A 5,153-nucleotide genomic window follows, 5' to 3' on the forward strand; every position below is an offset into this window, starting at 1 on the left:
TCATTCCCATGTTTAGAGCCGGTTTGGATAGAAAGTAGAACGTAGTTAGGAAGAAAGTAATTTTTAAAAAGTGAAAAAGTAGTTTGCTTTTGCTTTTATTTAAAAAGTAAGATTTTTTATTTTTTAAAAATAATTTTATAAAATGAATCCAAACAGACTTTATAATTTTCAAAAGTCAAAAACTTACATTTTTGTGTGTATCCAAACGGGCTCTTAAGCAAATAAATAGCCAACCCATCAACTTGGGTGTTGAATTTTTTTTATTCGGATTGGTACTCTACACCGATTCCTTAAGTTGTAGAGTAGCTAGACCTGTATCTAGATGTTGGCTTATGTGTTATTTGAAATGTTCATTTTTCGCAAACGAAGCTTGTAGAATAGCTAACATCTCCTTTAGTGAGACTTTTTTAGATTTGCCTCTGTTACTAGTTGATATATATGGTAGTTACCTGCCTTTCATTCAGATTAAAGAAACTGTGATATTATTCTTGCCTCATTGGAAGAATTAGAGTAAACAAAAATGATAAATTGAAAAAGATGTGAGAAATTATGATTGACATTGTGGTATTTATAGAGAGATGTAAATTAAAACATTTTCTTTTTTATTTATTTTAAATTATTTTTTTATTCTAAATATAGGTTTATTTTATTAATTTATAATAAACTGACCTGTATTCCACATATATATATATATATATATATATATATATATATATATATATATATATATATATATATATATATATATATATATATAGGATCCCGTTCAGCAACAAACATTTTGGCAAAACATTTTTCAAAACATGGGTTAGAGGTTTTGGAATGGGCTGATTTTTGGTGAGGATGATCTCTACGGTGAGGAGATCATCCTCACCAAAAATCAGCCCATTCCAAAACTTGTAGCCCCAGTTTACAAGTTGAAAAATCGTGGTTCGTCCATTTTTTGTAAACCATTTTTGATGGGGTTAGAAGTTTTGGAATGGGCTGATTTTTGGTGGTGATGATCTCCTCACCGTAGAGATCATCCTCACCAAAAATCAGCCCATTCCAAAACCTCAAACCCATGTTTTGAAAAATGTGTTTGCCAAAATGTTTGCCATTGAACACTACCCATATATATATATATATATATATATATGTATATATATTATTTTTTCATTTTCATTCAAAACTCTTTAAAGAGCTTCAATTTTTTTTTCCATAAACAAGATTTTCTAATGTCAAAGATTTCAACAAATAAATCCAAGAAGAGTCAGAATCCTATACACATAGAGTTGTCAATGGGTACCTATTTAACATGAATCAAATTGGAACCAAAACCAAAACCTCAGTTTTATATTAATCACTTTTCTATCCGAACTGATTAGAATCAAATCTAAAAAATCAAATCAACTGAGAATTGGAACTGGTCGGTTCTACAAGTTGAGTACCCATGGGTATTTGATCAGTTTGAGTCGAATACATTTAATAATTTCCTAACCAAAGCAACATATTCACTTCTATAACTTTTAGGATTCATACACATTCTCATTCGTCATTTCTTTTTAAACTTTATTTCTAATCTTTGTTTCTATTCTTATTCTCAATTAGAATTATTTTTAAATTTATTTATCTTTATTATTAGTTCTTATTTCAAATTAGATAAAGAATTTAAGAATCGATGAAGATCGACAATTATTAGTTTAGTACATTATTTTTGGCCCATTTTCTTGCTCAATTTTGAGATCTGAAAATTTTCCCTGCTCATTTCTATTATTTTCAAATCTGAACATTTCTAGATTACAAGATTTTAAGAATTTTTCAAAAAAACTAAAAAGATAATTTTTCACCATTGAATATGAATTTGAAATTTAAGGGTTTAATGGCCGTTCATTTTAAAAGCATTAACAAAGAAAAAATATATATTTATATTTATATTTTACTTGCTTTAAATATAGTTTAGGCATGAATTTTAAAGGGTTGTTTTAAAATCACGCCAAATTAGATCATTTTCCATGAGTTTATAAGAGAAGACCCTAGGTTAAGGGCGCATGTATCATCAATTTCAAAATGCAAGGGCATCTCAAATATTCACCAAATCTTGGAGTGTATGTTAAAAATACCCATAAATTGGATTGACCCTTTCACAAACCCGAATCGATCACTGGTCAAACTTGTTGAACCAGGCGAACCCGATTGGGTCACCGATCAAACCTATTGAACCAAGTGGGCCAATTAAATTTTAAAAAATTGGGTTTTTTTCATTTGACTCGACCCATAGAAGCTACCAAGTCTAGTCCAACCAAGTTCAATTGGCTGATCGAATCCAATTTTAAAACACTGGCTTTTATCCTCAAAAATAAAAATAAAAATAAAAATTATGATCATGAGTTCACGTTAGGATCCATCAAACGATCAAAATCAATGACATCCCCATCTGCATCCATATTATTATTAAATCCTGAATCTGTAAAATGCTCACTACATTTCTATCAAGGTCATATATATATATATATATATATATATATATATATATTTTCCTTTTCTTTCAATTTAATCGTGATGTTAGTGATTTAATTATAAAGTTCGTAAAAATCATAAGTTACTAAAAAAGACACAATTAAATTAATCAGTGAAGGAAGAAAGTCATAATTAATTTAATTAGGACTTTTCAATAAGTCATAGAATTTAGTGATTATGATGATTGGTTGATATAAATTACATACATTTTATTTCACATGTTACCAATTAATTCTTTAATTTAATCTGCTAGTCCCTAGTTCACTGAATTTTCGAAAAAAATCGAAGAATTTTGTGACTATGGTATGAGTTGGGTAAGGAAAAAAAAATTATTTAGGTAATCAGGTTCCTTCATAGAAAGAAAAGAGGAAACATAAAAGGGGAATGAATTGCAAGATAATGTATATTTATTTTTCAAAATTTCAAAGCCTCATTAGTCCTTTGAATACAACAATTTTCCTTTTGAGACTTTGCTAAGTCACTAAACATTTCAATTGGGCTGTGATATTACTACACCACTAACACTATCCTAACACAGTGAGGAAAAAGGCTTTGCTGAACCTTATCCATTGTCAAATAGACCTTGAGACGCGTAAAAAAGACCTTGAGGTTTGTTGTGGATCTCGAGATCTTTTTTTACAGTGGATGAGGCTTAGTAAACTATGTTCGTAAGGCTAGCTGGACTCTTACTACACCAATATGTTATGAATAAACATTGTAAGTGATTTTATCGTAATTAAAATCGTGAACATGGTTAATGATTTTATGATAAATTCTCACCATATAATAAAATCACTTAAGGTGTTTAATCAAAACATATAATGGTGTTATAATATTATAACCCTTTCAATATTGCATGGATTCCTATATACTATTTTTTCCTTTTTTGGAGTTAAGTTAGAAAAAACATAACTTTTCTAACATGGATCGACATATTCACGGTAAATATTAAAGGAAAAAACATGTGAGTTCTAGTGATTGTTACATTTTTCTTGGAATCCATTTTTCTTAAGAAACCCAAGGAATAATCCTCCCATCGTAATAACATACCTCTAACTTTATCATCTTAATGATTAAAAAAAAAAAACCATCACAATGATTTGTTAATTTTCTTTTATCAAGAAATAATAAAATAAAAAACAAGTCCAAAATAGATGGTATTTGTGTGTCCACAATGTCCTCCAATATAAATGTTATGTGTGTGATAAAAGAGAAAAATGATAGATTTGCTTTACAGTCAATTAATAATCCCATTTTGAATTCTTTCTTGAGCCATGGAAAGATGTTCTTCAACAATCTAATCATACATTCAATTATCTCAATTGTGTTGATCATCATTATCAAAATTCAAATCATTATGACATAATAACCTAATGTAGGGGCTCATTTGAAATAATGATATGAATACTTCAACTTTCATATTATCTTTCATTAAGTAGGAATGTTAGCATCGATTGATTTGTATTTCTGGAAGGAGTGGAGGATCACTCACATTATATGAAAACTCATAATCAATTGGAATTTTCAACATGAATTTTTATGCAAGTCCAAGAAGGGCAGGTAGGTCATGGGAGTTAAAATGATACTAAATTTAACCTAACTCCATAGAAAATGCTAAAAGGTACCACCATTGAGCAAAACCTTCCATTTTATTAACTAACTTTCCTTTCAATACTAAAGCAAATTATTCGACATGATACTTCATACAAGTATCACTCTAACTTTTCATTTACTAATTTTTCACAAAAGCAGATGCCAGCAATACAACTGGGTTTGTAAGGTGACCCTTTGCACCTAGGGATACAATCACTGTTTCGAAAACACCTCTTATGAGTTGCATCATCTTCCACCCTTGCTTTTGCTCCAGGAATAGTCGAGAATGGCAAGCCTATCAAAACAAATATGAAGTTAAATATATCATGCTCAAATAGTGGTATTGTCTTTAATACTGCTAAAATTATTCTCTTTACTTTATTGTTAGTCGTAATTAATCAATCACAATGGATATTATAGGATTTTAAATATAAATTTTAACTAAATAGAAAACAATTGATAGAAAAATTCATTTAAGAGTTTTTCTAAAATGTAAAAAAGAAAGAAATTTTTAACATGGTGTCAATCAATTTAATATTTGTAAATATAGAAAATGGAAGAGGTCCCCAAGGTTTTCACTCTTAGAGATCTTTCCATTGGAGAGAGAGAGAGAGAGATAGATAGATAGATAGAGAGACCAACCAGTTGCAAAAACCAAAAGAACAATCAAGAAACACAACTTAAGGGAAGCCTTATCCATATCTCTCCTTTATGTTTATAATCTGTAATATGATTTTTTTTTCTTTTTTTGGGTTGAAGTGGTAAGGAGTTGAGGTATTTATAAGGAAAAAAAAGTGAGAATAATTTCTACAAGATATTTCAAGATTTTGGTAGATTTTGGTAGATTTTGGCAGATTTTGGTAGATTTTTTTTATTAAATTCTCTCCACCTAATATGGTAAGAGTCACTTCTTTTTTGGATTGGTAAATATTTTTTTTATTCATTATTAAGATTTTGAATTGAGCTTTTTTCATTCAATATAGTAAAAAATAAATTCACTTAATTTTGGAAGGTGAATCTATACCATTATATCCTTGCGCAGAGAATTTATACCAAATCAA

General features: G+C 28.8%; 1 long non-coding RNA gene across 1 annotated transcript; it reads right to left on the bottom strand.

The window, feature by feature from the left end:
* Window positions 1–4,129: 4,129 nt before the first annotated feature.
* Window positions 4,130–4,842, bottom strand: LOC147401418 (uncharacterized). Its single transcript, XR_015178203.1, has 2 exons — window positions 4,735–4,842; window positions 4,130–4,387 (listed from the first exon to the last, which is right to left on the bottom strand). It is a non-coding gene; the product is annotated as an uncharacterized LOC147401418 (long non-coding RNA).
* Between the last annotated feature and the right edge of the window lie 311 nt (window positions 4,843–5,153).

This window comes from Akebia trifoliata, chromosome 5 (genome assembly GCF_017979445.1).
Source record: "Akebia trifoliata isolate Shusen 1 chromosome 5, ASM1797944v1, whole genome shotgun sequence".
Classification (NCBI taxonomy): Eukaryota; Viridiplantae; Streptophyta; class Magnoliopsida; order Ranunculales; family Lardizabalaceae; genus Akebia; species Akebia trifoliata.